Raw genomic sequence first — 8,725 nt, forward strand, 5'->3', positions numbered from 1 at the left:
TAGAAAAACTTAAAATAGAAAAATACAGATGCATACAAGTGGAAATTCTTGTTTGGTTTTGTAAAATTTAATGCAAAAATATGTGTGTGTGTGTCTGTGTGTGTGTGTGTGTGTGTGTGTGTGTGTGTGTGTGTGTGTATGTGTGTTTGTGTGTGTTATACATTAAGAAACACCTTTTTCAATAATTTATTGTGTTGGGGATACTCAATAAGAAAATTAACTAAGTCATTGTAAATGTTGGAGCATATCCATTTAAGCTCACATTGTTAACCACTATATTTCTAGTTTACTTGTTCAATTCAGTGTAAGATAGTTAATTGTATTATAATACCTAAGGTTATGAGTTACCTCCTAAAATGAGCTTTATCTATACTTAGTCATCATAGGATTTCATGACTTCTATCCATATGTTTGGTTTTATTATAGCTTTTGTTTATCAAGTTTTTGTAGGTGTTTATTTCATTGCTCTGTAGGTATATCTCTCTGCCTTTGATTCATATCCACACAATGCTATTTGTGGATATGGGTTTTTTCTCTGAACATATCCTATTTTGTTGTGTGAATATTTGGTTTCAATTAGTTTCCTTCATAATGCATAGCGATCATGTTTTAAATATCTATTTTTGAAGAAGAAACTTGATGGTGAAAATAGATGATATTTTTGCATAGCCTCTGATCTGTCTTTTTCCTTTGCTCTATTTTTCTTTTTTTTCTTACAATTTTATTTAAAAATAGAGATACATGTAAAGATTTTTAATAGCATTTTGGCATAAAACTATATGAATTTTTTGTCAGTATTTGATTCTTTTAGAGGTTTGATAGTATGCATTGAAAGCTTACTAGTTACCATAAGCATAAAGTACATGTAAAATAGAATGCAACATGGAAATAGTCAATGTTTTCTTGATGCGTATAGATTAAACATAATGACTTTTAATAACAAAAATGGCCACAATGCTATATTATTAGATCTTAAATTATTAATGATTTAAGGTCTAGGTATACCACACTCTGAGAGGGTTCTATATAGTTATATTTTTTTAAAGATAGACTGAAATTTTTATTTTTTGACATTTGTGTTTTTTTTCTTTTCTTTCTTTCTTTGTTTTTGAGCATTATATGGCCTGTGAGTTGTTTCTGGGGGGTATTGAGAGCTTTCTGGGGGATAGTATCAAAGTATCAGTGACTGCATATTATGTCTGTTCTTTTGTGACTGGGTTACCCCACTCAGGACGATATTCTCTAGATACATCCATTTTCCTAGGATTTTCATAAAGTCATTGTTTCTAATAGCTAAGTAGTACTCAACTGTGTAAATGTTACCACAATTTTTGTATCCATTAATCTACTGAAGGATATTTGAGTTTTTCCAGCTTCTGGCTACTATAAATAGGACTGGATGGTGGTGCCTAATACATATCTGTTTATGCTCTTACTTTCTTTTATCTTATATTTCTACTAGAAACTTCATTTCTCTATTTTACTTTATATCTTGTTTTAGCAATCTCTTTGGAAGTGAAACTTACTCAATATCTCACATGTATCTCATATATCTCGATATATATTTTCAATACATTTTTGGATGATAGATCTCATGTATGATATATATCCGCGGGTGGGGGTTAGAAGACTGAGATAGACAGAAACTGAGACAAAGAGACAGTGACAGAGAGTATTATTACCTTATTCAGCAATCATTAAAGCCAAAAAGCTATCACAAGAGAGATCTCAGTGGTTATTTTTTAAAAAGTGAGATATAAACATTCTTAGACCAGACAATTATTTTCTGTATCCTAGTTTCTTTGATCTTTAACTCTGTGGTGTAGAGATAGATAAACCATAATGTCAAAATGCATTAAAATTATTATTCAACATTGTATTATATATAGGACCTACAGGTTCATATTTATTGCATATTTTAGAATATTTTGTCTTTAATTAAATCATAAATTACTTCATATAATAATGTACATTACTTAATTCTCTTATTTTATGATAGTATTTTTATATAACAAATTTGAAAATATTGATTCTGACTGTATTAAGTCAAACTGGTACTTCCTCCTAAGGTTTCACTGAAAATGAAATTTTGACTTGAAAATGTTTAAAGCAGATTCTAATCAAGTTTGACAAGTATGTTATATGATTAATTTAAATATAGCCAATATATAACCCTATGGCAGAGGTTTCCAGGACAGTGAGAGCCTCAGCGGAGAGAGGACACCAAGAAAACAAGGTGTTCTACAGAAACATGAACAGAGCTTATATGAACTCACAGAGTGTGAGGAAGAAAGCACAAAGCCTGCAATCATTGTTATTGGGTCCTCTTGGTATATTTTAAGCTTTTCTTCTTCGTGTTTTTGTAGATTCTTGGTTTGTGAATGAGAGAGTTTCTGATTCCCTTTCCTTCAGTTAGGCTCCTTTTCTTCCATTTATTTGGGCCAAATCTGATGCGTTAAATTTTATTATTTTTAAAACTTATTTTATAATTGTAACTTAGCCTAGTTTTGTTCTTTTTGTTTACTGAGAGTCATAAACTGAATTGACCTACATGGGATGGGAGTTCAGGAGAAACTGAAAATATTACTAAGAAAATAAAAATGGTAGAAAAGAAGAAAACACAATCATATATATTTTGCTAGATAAGCAGTTTTGAATTAAAGATAAAAACAATGAGATTAAGCATGATTGTATATAACCTTCTGTACACATACATATTGTTATCTATATCTACCACACACAACCCTCTCCACAATAATATATGAATAGGAGGACAATACATTACAGGAAAAAAAACAAAATTTATTCATGAGTATGTATCCAGGAGAAAAAATATTTTTAAAAGAAGACAACATTTTTGAAATATACAGTAGTATCATATGGTAGGATTTAATGAATGTTATAGCATAATTTTTAAATTAAAATTGCCTAATAAATTGTTAAGGACTACAAAAATCACAAGTTATTGATTCATTAAAATTAAGTTGAAAATGCAACAATGTAGATATACACAGCCACCAGAGTTATAAATAGGAGACACTTTTACATGCAGTTAAGAAGAAAAACAAAAATATCAACTAATGATGGTTACAGTTAGGTATTTTCCCACTTATGAGAAATAGATATATTTTTAGGTTTCTTAATTTTTAATAAATATTCTCTGTACTTATATTTCAAATGTTAGCCCCTTCCTCCCCCTCCCCCGCATTCCCTTCCACTTATCTTCATGAAGGTGCTTCTTCTCCCAACTACTCTCGCCACCTCAGGCCTTGCATGGCCCTACACTAGACCATAGATCTCTTCTCTCACTGAAACCAGATTATACTATCCTCTGCTGCATAAGCAACTGGAGCAATGGGTTTCTCCATGCGTGTTCATTGCTTGGTGTTTGAGTCCCTGGGAATTCTGGAGGGTTTGGTTGGTTAATATTGTTCTTCCTATAAAGTTGCAAACACTTTCAAATCCTTAAGTCCTTTTTCTAGCTCTTTTGTTGGGGTCCTAATGTTCAGACTGATGGTTAGCTGCAAACATACTCAACTGTATCTGTATGACTCTGGCAGAGCCTCTGAGGAGGCATCCATATTGCATTCCTCCCAGTAAGCACTTCTTAGCATCAGCAATAGTGACTGGGTTTGGTGGCTACATATTGGTAGGATCCCCAGGTGAGGCACTCTCTTATCTTCAATCCCTGCTCCTCTGTTTGTCCCTGTATACCCTTCTGTGAATGTTTTGTTCTCCCTTCTAAGAAGGACAGGATCAGCTACATTTTGGATTTCATTCTTTTTGAGCTTCAAAAGGTTTTGAATTGTTTCTTGGGCATTCCCAGCTTTTGGGCTAGTATCCATTTATCAGGGAGTGCATCATACCATGTGTGTTCTTTTGTTTTTATGTTACCTCACTACAGATGATTGCTTCTAGTTCCATCCATTTGTCTATGAATTTCATAAAGTCATTGTTTCTAATAGCTGAGTAGTACTCCATTGTGTAAATGTACAACGATTTTTGTATCCATCCAACTGTTAAAGGACATCTGGGTTCTTTCCAGCTTATGGCTATTATAAATAAGGCTGCTATGAGCATGGTAGAACATATGTTCTTGTTGTATGTTGAAGCATCTTTTGTGTATATGCCCAGGAGTGATATAGCTGGGTCCTCAGGTAGTACTTTGTCTCATTTTCAAGAAATCACCAGGTTTATTTCCAGAGTGGCTTAACCAGCTTGCAATCCCACAACAACTGAAGAGTGTTCCTCTTTCTCCACATCCTTGCCAGTATCTGCTTTCATGAGAAATAGATATTCTTGTCAGTGCTTATAATTAAGAAAAATCATTTTGTAATTAACATTATTCATATTTATTAAGAATTTATGAAACATGTTATGTTTTTAAAAATAATAGCAACATAGCCTTTAAAATGAGAAAATGGTAAAACACAGAATGAAATAAATGTTAGTAAAAAACTATAACTCTATTGTACAAATGGTAAAAATATTTAAGAATATTTATAATATTTAAAGAGCATGATAATACCTACATTCTTATTGATAAATTACAGGCATAATGTTCTAAATGTATATAAATAAATGTTATGTAGATATATATTATTTTTATGATGTAATGATAAATAATATATTACATACTTTCACTTTCATGTAACTATTTTTGATAGGTCCAGTACAGATATATGTGTTGTTGAGTTCCTCAAAATAATAATTAATGACTACAGAAGATTACTTCCAATGGCTTTTTTATGTCTAATAAGAGATATAGTAGGAAACATGCATAATCTCTAATATTTAAAAAAATATTAAATCATTTCTGACTCCACTGGGAGGGTATATTTATTAAAAACCAGAATTTAATGAGGTTGCTAAAGAAAAGACCTAAGGAGCTGAAAGGGGTTGCAACCTTATGGGAAGATAACATTATCAACCAACCAAACCCTCCAAAACTCCCATGAAATAAAACACCAACCTCTGTGAACACTGAGAGACCTATTGATCCAGTTGTGTATGTAGCTGAAGGTAGCAGTGTCTAGGATCAATGTGAAAAGAGACTTTTGTTCGAGAAAGACCAAGATTTCCTAGTGTATGGCAATGACAAGGCAATGGGGTGAAGAGGGGGATCAGAGGGGAGGATGGGAGTTGGGGGCAGAGTAAAGGGATAACATCTCAAATGTAAATACAGAGTATCTAAGGGAAAAAAAAGCCAGTTCTCTGAAAATTATAGTAAAACATTGTATAGGGAAGGGATAAAAGCCAAAGAGCTCTTCTCTTCATTTTCAAAAGACCAACATATGGTTAGAATCTTGGAGGAGTTTGAATATTAGAAAAAATGATCAGAATATATTGTAAAATAATATTTTAATTCATATTTACTAGGGAAAAAATTCACTACATATTTAAACCTATGGGACATAATGAAGGCAGATCTAGAAGACAAGTTTATAGCAGTAAGTGTCTACTAAAATTAATAAATGAACTAAAAAATAAAGATTAGAAAAATGGAAGTGCTCATTGGATTTAATAAAAAAAATTGAAATATTTACATTTCAAACGTGATTCCCTTTCCTGGTTTCTCCTCCATAAGCCCCCTATCCTAACCTCTCCTTCCCATGGCACGACCAAGGGTTTCTCTTCCCACTGATGCCTAATAATGCCATCCTCTTCAATATGTGCAGCTGAAGCCATGGGTCTGTCCATGGGTCTGTCCATGGGTCTGTCCATATGTACTCTTTGGATAGTGGTTTAGTCCCTGGGAGTTTTGTTTGTTCATATTGTCATTCTTAGGAGGTTGCAGATTCCTTTAGCTCCTTCCATTTTTTCACTTATTTTTATTTTTGGAAGATAATGTTGTAATTATATTTATGTACAGAAACCTAAGTGTACATTTAGTACACTAAGTGTAACCTGGTTTAATGGCACGTTCTTTAACCTTGCCCTTTTCCAGCTTGACAATGAGAGCCACAGATTTAGGACCCAGGATGTTGCCTCCCCAGTAGCAGCAAATCTCATCTTATCTGTCATTATAATTGATCCTAATAACTTCCACCAGCTTAGCCAGAGCACCCTTGTCTTCTGAATTAACCTATGTGAGGACAAGAGTGGTGCATGTCTTCCTGCCTGCCTTTTCCTTGATGATGCTTAGGGCACCCCCATCTTTTGACACAGGGCAGTCAGGAAAACCACCAGCTCAATGGGGTCTACATCATGCACAATCACCACCAACTGAGCCTTCTGCTTTCTTGTTTTCCACCAAGGTGGTGCCTGTATTGACTCCTGTTTGGGGGACAGGTGGTCTTTTATTTGGGATGTCCCCTTTGCTAGCAGCTTTCTTCTCAGCATGGGCCAGTAGCCTTTGCTTCTTCTCTTGCTTTGTCTCTGTACTTGTGGGCAAGTTTAAGCAGCTGAGTAGCTGTTTTTCTGTCGAGGGCCTGGGTCAACTGGTTAATGGGAGGAGGTACTTTGAGCCTCCTAATAGAGTTTGCCTCTTTGTCACTGTAGCATGTTCTTTTGGGCTGGATACCGTGCCCCATGCTGAAGTTCTTAGGTCTTTGCTCAAATGAAGGGTTAACCACCTTTTTGGCCTCCAGCTTCTTAGCAATGGCAGGGGACAGAGGCATATTTTTATTACATAATCTGTATTTACATTTGAGATAATATCCCTTTAACCTGCCCTGCTTCCATCCCTTCCCTCCCCCTCCAGTTGCATTCACAAAGGTGCACTTCCTTCTGATCCCCCTCTTCAACCCATTGCCTTGTCATTCCCCTGCATTGGGACAATGTGACCTCTCTGGAATAAAAGCCTCTTCTCACATTGATGTCAGATATTGCCATCTTCAGCTACATATGCAACTGGATCAATAGGTCTCTCAAACTGTGCCCAAAGGTTAGTGTTTTACTCCATGGGAGTTTTGGAGGGTTTGGTTGGTTGATAATGTTGATGTCTTACCATGAGGTTGCAACCCCTTTCAGCTCCTTAAGTCCTTTCTTTAGCAACCTCATTGGGATCCCCGAGTTCAGACTGATCCTTCTTTCCTTTGTGCATCTTCTTTGGCTGGAGAAGAGAAAAAGAGCTATCAAACCTTTAAAACACTTCAGTGAGGAGGGTGCATTTAGCAGTGCTTCAACAGTTTAAAGTGATCTCTCTCATGTTCAGAACAAAAGTGCCTTTTTATGTGGTGTCATGAAGACTTACAGGCAGAGAGAGAAACTAGGGACCAAAGTAGTCGACTCTAGTAAAGGAACAGATGAGGCAAAGGTTAAGGCACTTTTGGAAAGAACAGGCTACACACTTGATGTGACTACAGGTCAGAGGAAGTGTGGGGGGCCATTTCCAGATTCGGTTTATTCAGGTCAGCTGCCTTCTGTTGGCTCTGAGATATTTGTGGGGAAGAGTCCCAGAGATCTGTTTGAGGATGAGTTTGTTCCATAATTTGAGAAAGCTAGACCTTTATGGGATCTAAGTTTAATGATGGGTCTACTTACTGGTCTCAACACAGGTTATACATTTGTCTTTTTTTTTTTTTTTTGTACAAAAGAAGCAGCACAAAAGCCTGTTGCACTGTATAATAATCATGACATTTGTTCTGGGAAGCACACTGGTGTCTGCATCTCAGTTTTCTACAATCAGCTTTTTGTGGGCTATTTTACTCTATTCCCAAGAGTAAAACCAAGAAACAGACTCTTGAAGAATTTACTAAAGTGGCAGAGGGTCTCATAGATGACATTATATACCATGAACCTGATGACAAGAGAAAAAAAAAGAGTCCTTTTTTTCCTTGAATATGAAGATCACAAAACAGCTGCCTAGGCAATGCATAGGCTCATGAATGGTAAAGGCAAAGTCTGGGGAAATGTTGGAAATGTTGAACAGGCTGATCCCTACTGAAGATCTTGATCCTGAAGTTATGGCAAAGGTAAAAGTGCTGTTGGTATGCAACCTTGCTAACACTGTAACAGAAGAAACTTTAGAAAAGTCATTTTGTCAGTCTGGGAAACTGGAATGAATGAAGATGCTAAAGATTATGCTTTCATTCATGTTGAGGAGAGAAATGGTGCTGTCAAGGCTATAGAAGAAATGAATGGAGAAGACTTCAAGGGAGAAAATATTGAAATTGCTTTTGCCAAGCCACCAGATCAGAAGAAGGAAGAAAGAAAATCTCAGCAGCAAGCAGCAAGCAGCAAAGAATGTATGATAATTACTATTATTATGGTCCATCTCATATTCCGCTCCCCCAACAAGTGGAGGGTGTAGAGACAGAGGTGGCTATGGATATCCTTCACATTATTATGGTCACGAAGATTACTGTTATTATATGGTTATGATTACCATAACTATCATAGTGGATATGAAGAGCCATATTATGGTTATGAATAATTTCAAGTTGGAGATAGAGGAAGTGGTAGTAGAGGAGAAAGGGATGCTGCTCTATCCAGAAGTCGCAAGGCTGCTCCTCCCTGTGGTAGATCTGGTTATTCACTCAGAGGAGGCCCTGGATCAGAAAGAGGCATCCTGGTGCAGGAGAATATACTCAAGAACAAGAGGTGTGGGTATATGGTGTAAGGCGTGGCCACTGTTTAAATGTAGGAGGAAAGAAAAAAGCTGAGGGGTAAAACCAGCCAGATTCAAAACTGGGTCTCCCAACTCATTGCTCAGCAGCCGTTCCAAGGTGTTGATGATTCTGGTAACTATGGTTACAAATCTGAAAATGAGGAGTTTTATTAG

The 8,725-nt window shown here is 35.8% G+C and overlaps 1 pseudogene across 1 annotated transcript; it reads left to right on the top strand.

The window, feature by feature from the left end:
• Positions 1–7,075: 7,075 nt before the first annotated feature.
• LOC308428955 (heterogeneous nuclear ribonucleoprotein Q-like) lies at positions 7,076–8,725 on the top strand (annotated as a pseudogene). The gene has a single exon. The product of its transcript is annotated as a heterogeneous nuclear ribonucleoprotein Q-like (transcript).

This window comes from Micromys minutus, assembly GCF_963924665.1.
Source record: "Micromys minutus genome assembly, chromosome: 13".
In the NCBI taxonomy this organism is placed as follows: Eukaryota; Metazoa; Chordata; class Mammalia; order Rodentia; family Muridae; genus Micromys; species Micromys minutus.